Below are 9,627 nucleotides of genomic sequence, written 5' to 3'. Positions count from 1 at the left end.
CTTAAATGGGATCAGATTTAGAGGATGGAGGAAGCATAGTAGCTCCAGAAAGGGTGTCTGCCACCAACATGTCATAAATATGACATCCGGATTGCCCTTGGTGTAAGCAATCCAGATGCCATATTTATGGAGCTGTAAAAGCATCCTTTGCAGTTGTGCTACAGCCTTTCCAATAGGCTTGGCAAAAATTGCTTCCAGGGGTTTGCGGTCTGACTGGGCTATCACTTGGGTGCCAAACACGTAATGGTGGGATTTAGCGATGGCAAAAAGAATCGCCAGAAGTTCCTTGTTGATTTGTGCATATTTTCGCTCGGCCTGTGTCAGTGGTCTTGAAGCATAAGCAATAGGTTGCTTCGGTTGAAACGGGCATGCTCCCAAACCATTTTTAGGCACATCTGCTTGTCCTTCCAATTGTTCTCCTGGATCAAAGTATTGGAGTCGTGATGGCTTGTTTGAGACTGTTAAAGGCGTCTTGCTGTTCAGGCCCCCGTTGCCAAAGTGCATCGTTTCTCAACAGGGCTCATGTCACGAAGGTGCAGTCAGACTTGATTCATTTGGTATATACTGGCCAGGTATTGTAGAGCACCTAAGAGTCTCTGATGGTGTTTTCTGTCCACAGGTGGGGCATTTTGTTGATAGCTTCCACGTGGCCCATATACTTCTAGCAGGAACTGCCTCTTATGCTTGTTGAACTTGACACCCTTTTGTCGTGCTCTCTGAAGAACCTGCTTCAAAAGGGTGCTGTGTTCCTCTTTGTCTGCTCCTGCGATGATCATGGCATCTGCAATGATATGGACACCTTTGATGTCACCAAAGCATTCATAATTTTTCTGCTGAAGTACTTCACTTGCTGATGGCAGCAGACCAAAAGGTAGTCTGTTAAAGTGGTATCTTCCCCATGAGGTGGTAAAGGTACACACTTCAGCTGGTTCTTTGTCCAGTCTTACCTGCCAATAGCCATCCTTTTCATCTAGGATGGTAAACAGCTTTTTCCCAGCCAGGTTTTTCCTGATATCTTCAACACTGGGAATAGAGAGATCACGTGGATCACAGACACGTCCATAGTGACAGCAAGGAAGAAAAAAAGGGGGAGGGGTGGGGGGAACCCCACAAACTCAACCCAAGGTTAAAGTGCCATTGTATCTTTACTGCAGATTGATGTAACACACTCCTATACATTGGAAACCAAGCCTCAGAGTGCAACAATAAATGAAGAGCATTGTGTGAATGCAGTCCTGGGTCTACTGCAATTATTTGCAGTTTATCACACAATACTAGAGCTCTAGATAAAACACCGGGAGCATTGCATGATTGGTTTCCATATGTGTGGGTGTGTTTGATCATAAAGTGTTTACAATTGACCACTGAGGAAGGCCTAAGGGACGAAACGGGTCTGGTCAGTTTTGTACTGTACCTTGGTCTATTTGTGTTGGTCATTGCACTGTACCATCATCTGTATCTTGAGATGTTTTAGCAAGTTTTAGAGTGTATATATATGTAGCCTGCCATTCAGGCCTTATGTGTTAAACTTGTTTTTATTCACATTGGTGCACATCTATAATAAATACTTTATACACACACACACACACACACACACACACACACACACACACACACACACACACACACTTTTAGGTTGTTACTTAACCCCTTTTGTTCCCCCACATCCATAGTGAGCCATTTTTCTTTTATGGGATCATTAGGCTACAGACCCAAGAATGGGCTTTGTAATTTTTGTGATGATACCTTGTGCTTCCTGTTGGTGAACTGTGTCCTTCAACTGGTTCAAAATGGAGTAGGAGATCTTTCTACACCCATGGACAACCGGAGGGATTGTTGTGTTCAGAAAGGAAATTAACCCAAGACTTCAAAAACACCTGAGTAGGCATGGGCACGAATTGAAACACGAATCGAATTCGGGGGCTCATTTTTCACAAAATCCACGACTTTTGGGGCCGATTTATTTGATTCGTGAATGCTTTGTGATGCCAGACGAACTGGCGCTGATTCATTGATTCTCTAGGCAACATAGGCCCAGAATGTCTTCAGACCTTTTGTTGCTGTGGAAACCCCAATCTCAGACCACATAACCTTGATAGGCAGCTCTCCCTGCCAACCTGAGAGCTCCTATTCTGTATAGTTAACTGTTTAGGCTCTCCTATTCTGTTCTATGAGAGCAATGAGCAGGGGGTAGATGGGCCTTCTGTAGCCATGGGAACACCAATCTTATCCCTCCAAACCCTGTAAGACAGGTCTGTCTGCCAACCAAAGAGCTCCTATTCTGCTTGCGAGGAGGGGCGGCCACCCACAGAACCCATCTGGTGGAATTGGTGGGTATCTGTTAGGGCATAAGGGGAGTACTGCAGGCCACCCCCACCCCTGAGTCCGTGGCACCTGTGGCACTTGGGGGGACAGAAGGGAAGCGATCCGATTTGTTGACCACCTCCCAGTCAACGTACTGCAAATCTTCACCAAACTTGGAGGGTGGCCGGCGGAGAGCCTGCTGAAGTCTCCCTGCGAGTTTGGCATCTCTGGGTACGAAGGGGGCCGTTGTAGGGCCCAGGATCTGACGAATCACAAACCTGATGGATTGTTTCATGAAACGGGACAATTTCATGAAAGTTCGTGGTTTGTGATTCGTGGAACACAACAAACCATGAAACTCAGTGTCCCCCCGCCCTCTTTTGTGCTAATCTCTACATCTGAGTAGTGTCTAAGGAGGTCATATCTTGGTCCAGGTACTATATGGAATAGCAAGTGGACTCGCTTGAGGAGATCCAGATTGATGCAGGCATCTCTTCCAAGCAAGGGAGGATCCTCATTATCAATCACATAAAAGATCAGCTGGGCTTTACTGGGACCTGCTCTGCAATGAGCCACAATTGCCCCCAATGGTTTTATGCAGGCACCTCCAAAAGCAATGCATGTGACTGGTGTTTGCATAAGGTGCACTTTTCCAGTCAAGGCTTTAACTGTAGCAGGAATGGTGTTTGCTTCCCAGTTTAAAAGAGACGATTGTTACTGTGCTGTGCCAAGCCTTAGACGATCAAGAGTAGACAGCGAGCCTATCAATTTCATTTCCATGTCCTTTCCTACCTCTGCATGGTCTTCTTTCATTCTTCACACTTAAGCAAAATGATTTTTCCTTGAGCATTTGTAACAGGTAAGTCCAAAGGCTGCACACTGTCTAGGCTTGTGTGTGTTTCCACATTTGTGGGAAATCTTCTATATTTTACCTGGGGCAGGCATTTGTGGTGAGAGGTCTGCTGGAGGCTTGCATGCTTGTTGCAAGGAGCTGGGACAGTTTTGCTTTTGCTCCACAGTGTGCAATGTTGTTTCTGCAGACATAGCTCTGGCCTGGACACTTGTAAGTGCCTTCATTCTGCACATATCAATTGCCCGCTGGAGGGTGAGATCAGGCTTTTCTAGGAGTTTCTCCAGGAGTTTGCTATCAGCTACACTAAATACAATCTTGTCCCTTAACGTGATATCCTGAGAAGGACCAAACCCATAATGCTGTGCTTTTTGTCTAAGCTCAGTGACAAAATCATCTATTCCAGCAATCTCATTATATTGTAATTGCCAGAACTGGTATCTCTCACGGTAGGTTTGGAAAGCTGTTAAAACCTCCGCCAGGGTCTTGTTGTCAGGATTTGCAAACACACCTTGCAAATTATTTTAAACTTCAAGGGCTTTGTCTCCTATGCAGTGAAGCAAAACTGCGATTTTTGTAATCCTTTGTGACTTCAAGGTAGAGCTTCAACTTCTGTTCCCATCTCCTCCAGTTCTCCCCTAAGTCTGATGGAGGCTTGAAATGCTCCATTGCTTTACGGGAGGCAATCTGGAACCTTCCTATTCAATGCTGTAGACCCAAAGGAGATACAGGCCGTTTCCACACGTCTTATGTGCCTGCGGAACGTCATGCGAAAGACCCGGAAGACAGCGTCTTCTCGTGCAAAATCATGCCAGGAAGATGCTGTTATCCCGGGCCAATTCCAGACGGCCCTCCCCATCCCGAAACGTTGTGCGTCGTCGCGCGGAAAACGCGATATTTCGCGTTTTCCGTGCGATGACGTGCGACGTTTCGGGATGGGGAGGGCCGTCTGGAATCGGCCAAGGAGTTTTGCACGAAATCACGTCTTCCTGATGCAATTTCGTGTGAGAAGACGCTGTCTTCCGGGTGTTTCGTGCAATGTTCCGGAGGCAGGTAAGACGTGTGGAAACGGCCACGGGCCAACTTCTGGCACCGTGTAATGTCCCCTCTGTGGCTGTGTGTTCCCAGGCTAGAGACTCACTCAGGCACTCGTCCTCAGGTCCATTCAGCAGAGGCAAGCTGGCTCAAAACATCAGCCGTTTATTTGCAAGAAGACAACTCCAACAACCGACAACTTCAGCTAACATACAAAACTGGAAACTGAAAGAAGAGCCTTACACAACAAAACTAAATCACACAGATATTGGGAGAGGAGCAGAGGGTTCCATTACATACATACATATATACAATAAATATACCCCAGGGACAAAGAAGAGCCTGCCCCCTCCCCAGGATTTTTGGTCTAGCAAAAATGTGTAGGGTGGAAGGGAAGAAATGCTTTAGCCCTCCTCACTGCCGCTGTGCTGTGTTCAGGAGCCAATTCCGTCCCCCCATTTCAAAGGTGAGGATCAGGTCAGCAATTAAATGCAAGTTGTGTTGGCGATACCTCGTATTCCCAACCCAACTCCCATTAAATGGGAGACCCTAAAGGTAGGCACTTACCTAGGTGTTACTTAGGGGAGACCCTAAGGGTAGGCACTTACCTAGGTGTTCCTCCCTCTTTCGTGCTCCTGCCCTGCACGATGACCTCACTTCTGGGAAGTGACATCATTGTGCAGGCCACGCGCTGCCCCTGGGAGCGATTCCTGTGCTCTGCAGGAGGCCAAATCAAGCTGGATTCAGCTCAAATTGGGCTGCTGTGGAGCACAGGAGCGCTTCCAGGGTGGCACAACAGCCCCTAGAGTGCTCCTGCACTCCACAGTGGCCCGATTTGGGCTGAATCAAGGCAGTGATTCACTGCTCTGCAGTGTCTTGATTCAGCCTGAATCTGGCCCAAATCCAGCTGCTGTGGAGCATGGGAGCATGCTGTGCCGCCTTGGAGGATGCCTGGGGAGGTATGATCCCCCACCTTTCCCCCTGCTGGCCAGGTAAGCAGAGGTGGACGGTGGGAGTGGAGGATACCCTGCCCCCAGCAGGGGACTGGCAACCCTACCTAAAGGTCATGTTTCCCCTGTATTGTCCAGCCTGCCAGTTACAACCCTGCTCTCTGTGCCTCCCCCCAGACATGAGGCAAGAGACAGGGCCTTTTACTTGGTGGCACCTTGCTTTTGGAATGCCCTCCCCTTGGAGGCTAGCCAGGTACGTACTTTACGCTCCTTTAGTTGCCATCATTTTTAACTTTATTTTTGAGGGCCTGCTTGCTGCCTGAGAGCTGTTTTATAGATAACATTTTAGGGTTCTGAATATTGTTTTATGCTCCTTAGCCTGTGGGGCAGGTTCTTGGCTTTTCTGGCTGGTTTTTATGTTGATAACTTTGATGGTGATATATCTGTTTAAGTTTTTTTTTTTTAAAAAAAAAAATCACTTTGTGAGCTGGCTGGAGCAAGTCTCCAGAGAGATGACAGAGACATTTTTGACACAAATCAATAAAGAAAACATCTTAAACGGCAAATGTGTGTAACACATGGCGAATGACAAATGTATGTGACATATAGGAAATGGCAAATGTGTGTGACAAATTAGGGTGAAGAAATCTGTTTCTTCGAAGACTCCCCCCCCCCACCCCCGCTCTCAGTTTTATTGTTGAATTATACAGCCCAGTGCATCGGGTTGCCAACTTCCAACTGCAGGGAGTTCTCCTGGAATTGCAACTGATCTCCAGACGACAGAGATCAGTACCCCTGGAGAGAATGGCTGTTTCAGATGGCAGATCCTATAGTATACCATAGTTTCGCTCCATGGTCCTTTATGGTATACCATAGAGTCTAGGGTCCTCCAGTCTGCAAGATCTGAGCAAATTAACAGCAAGTCTGTTAACGATAGGACGTTTTGGAGGTCTTTCATTCATAGGATTGCCATAGGTCGGCAGCCATTTGACAGCACATAACACACAGAGAGGCCGAATCCACACTTCCCTACCTTCCACTTTTCATACACAATAATTGCGCTGGATTCTATCCTGCAATGTCCCAGTCTGTGTTCACATCCCCTCTTTTACTGTGCCAGCATCGCGCTATACGCCGTTCACATCCCTGGGAGAATCGCGCGATACAGGGCGGGTTTAGATTTACCGTTGCCAATGACGACATCACATAGCCTTTTAAAAAAAATTTAATGCTAGATTTTCACTATATCGATTTTCTGCTCAATTGCAATGGTAGGGCCACACCCCCATTGATGTTGTGATTGGTTAATGTTACTGCTCAACTAGAATTGTAGGATAGCGATTTTTCGCTATACTAATAATTTTAATATTTTTTTTTTAAAAAAAAACCTGGAAAGAGTCAACATTTGCAGGCACAGTCTGCTCATCAGAAATTACCTAGGCTCTCCTTCGGCAGTGAAACATTATTTACTGTAAAAAAAAATGGCAACCCCCCCCCCCGATGCCTCCACGGACTTTTTACAACGCCACTTCCCAAACCGCTTGTGGGTGATCTTCATGAACGGGATTGTGCAATAGCGCTAGGAATGCCCCCCCCCCTTTAAAAAAAATAAACAGGACGGGGGGGACGGGCATGCCTCGGACAGAGTTGGGGCCATAAGAATTGGTTGGCAAAGAGGAACGGTGTTCTGGAAAGGCAAGAAACAAGGAAGGGGGTGGTGGTTAAGAGGGGGCGGTCTCTTTGGGAACCGCTTCTATTTGTTCACATCCATGGTGAGAACTGCGCAAGAGAAGCGTTTGAAAGCGTGACAACCTCGTCTGAGGCGCAGCGCAACAGATGCGATAGAATGGTGGGGTTGAGGTAAGAGTGTGTGAACAGCCCTCTGAGAAGCGCATAAATGGCGGGAAAATAGCAGTCTAGGGGAAATGGAAATCCCTCTCTAGGGACTGCCTCCAAATCTCCAGGAGTTTCCAAAGCTAGAGCTGACATCCCTACTAATTTTAGGTCAGTGCTGCATATATAAAGCAAAATATTTTCAAGATAGATGAATTGATATCTCGTGTGTCTGTGGATCTATTCTTGAAAGACAGGATGAGGGTTTTGCAGTTTTGATTTGATTGCCGTCAACCAACTGATTGTTTGTTTGAGTCACGGCTGACAACGTTTATCAGATTTCTCCATCATTTCTGTTGAAAGCATCTGGCAACTCCAATGGCAAATCTGAGCAAGAAATGTGGCTGGTAGGGTAAGAGGTGGTTTCTGGACCTCATTGGCAGTTTTTCTGCAAAAAATCTCACACACACACACACACACACACACACACACACACACACAGAGAGAGAGAGAGAGAGAGAGAGAGAGAGAGAGAGAGAGGCAGTGACATTTTTGACACAAATCAATAAAGAAATAAAAGTCAAATGACAAGTTTCACACAAATGTGTGCAACAGATTGGGGTATAGGAGGAGGCTCTGAGGCCTTTCCCCACTGGCTGTTTTCCTCCTACTGAAAATCACTCCTCACCACCCACCTCTGGGGAGCCAGCTCTGAGTTGGAAAATTCTGGGAAATTGGGGAGGGGGGAATGAAAGGCAGGAGTTGGAGAGTGAAAGAAGCTCAGCTATATGGTCGTAAAGGAACTGATCTTGCTAGACTGTAAATCACTTATAATTCTGGGACATCTGTGGTGACCTCTCTGAACCACTTGAGAGTGAGAGTGAGGCAGTACATTGTGAATTGGCGTGGATATCGCTTGCGGTGTCCCCTCTTTTCTGTTGTGAATGAGGCATGTAGAATGATGGAGCCAAAAAGCATGTTGTGGTGAACAGAAACAAAGCTCATTTCGGGTGGGAGGGAACTGAAGATGGCTGTGGTGAAATGCCTTATAGCCAGGGCTCTTTTTCTGGGAAAAGAGGTGGTCGAACTCAGTGGTGGAACTCAGGACCGCACAATAACGTCACTTTGGGTCAGCTGGAACAAGGGGGGAGGTTTTTAAAGTTTAAATTGCCCTCGGTGAAAATGGTCACATGGCCAGTGTTCTGCTGCAGACCAGTGTCTTAAGCAAACCCAGATTACGCTAGACCAGCAAGAATAAGAAAAATCACACCTAAGAAAGATGATCCAAAAGAGAGCATTGGGGAAACAAGACGGTGACCATTGCAGATGCTGTAAAACATTTTAACTTTTCTTTTGAACTGTAGATTTTCCTTCCTGAGCACCGATTGTGAAGTCTGATGGAAGCTTTATCTAGAGGCCATATACGACCTTAAGAAACTTATTTGCTTTTGGAGTTCCAGTGAAGTTTTAATTGAAAGTTGCAATGGCCCTCAAGGGGTTGGCAAAGGGGTAGAGTATCAAACCCGTGGGCACAAGGAAAATGTTCCCTTAACTTAACGGGGGCTCTCTCTCACTGGTTCGCCATGGCAACGGCCCCCAGGACCAGGGTTTGCCGAAGAAAGGGAAGAATTCCCACTCTGTGAAACTGAGCAACGGGGCATTTCTGAAGACTTGTAACACCAAGAATTAAACAGCCTATTCTAATTTTGTCATCTTCTCAGATATGTACAGAGTTAGAATTAGAGGACTGCATTTAAATAGCTTTGTTTTGATCTTTACTCCTTCCGTTGTGACTTCAAAATGCTGTGTGCGTGTTATTTCTTTATTAAATTTCTTAACATTTTGAATGTTGACGTAGCCCCTACCCACATCAAGCTCTATTCTGTTGCCCTTATTGGGGAAAAGCACAGGGCAGGGGGTGGCTATCGAGCCTTTCATCCCCAAAGAGCGCAAATGTAGTTGTTCCTGTGTTAGCTCATGCGAATAAAGCAGGATTCAAAAATGAGGTGCAGTCCTTAAGCGGCAACACAACTAGGAGTGCTGAAGTACTAGTCCTTCAGCAGGAGATACTATTAATAACTAGTTGTTAGCAGCCAAAAGAAGCGGGTTACACTGGGAGTGAGGAAGGATGAGAAGGGACTTGCCAGGCAGAGACCTGGGACAACTCCACGGGGGCAGAAATGGGGCTTACAAGAAAATTTCCCCACCATGACTAAGCTTGATTTCTTCGTCACTTGACAAGGGTTTGTATCTCTGATCACCTTTGTGCTGTAGCATGGTGGTTTAAGTGGTTGGGCTGCAAGCCAGCACTCTGCTGGTTCAACTCCCACTACCGCCATGAGCTCAGCTTTGGGTCAGCCACTCCTCTCAGCCCAGCTCCCCTGCTGTATTGTGGAGATAATAAGAGCATCGACTTCGTTCACTGCTCTGAGTGAGTCACTAATCTGTCTAGAAGAGCAGGATATAGGCATTATTATTATTATTATTATTATTATTATTATTATTATTATTATTATTATTGGTACCCAAATCCTGAGATGTTAGTCAGAATCACTTCAACTGCCAAACCAATAAATACTATACAAATACAAACTGTTGTCCACGGCACGTTGTCCCTTTGGAAGCTGTGTCCCTTGGGAGCCCTGTAACCATTTC

The sequence above is a fragment of the Eublepharis macularius genome, chromosome 12 (assembly GCF_028583425.1).
Source record: "Eublepharis macularius isolate TG4126 chromosome 12, MPM_Emac_v1.0, whole genome shotgun sequence".
Classification (NCBI taxonomy): Eukaryota; Metazoa; Chordata; class Lepidosauria; order Squamata; family Eublepharidae; genus Eublepharis; species Eublepharis macularius.
The sequence above is the reverse complement of the archived record's forward strand: the minus strand, read 5'-3'. Positions refer to the sequence as shown.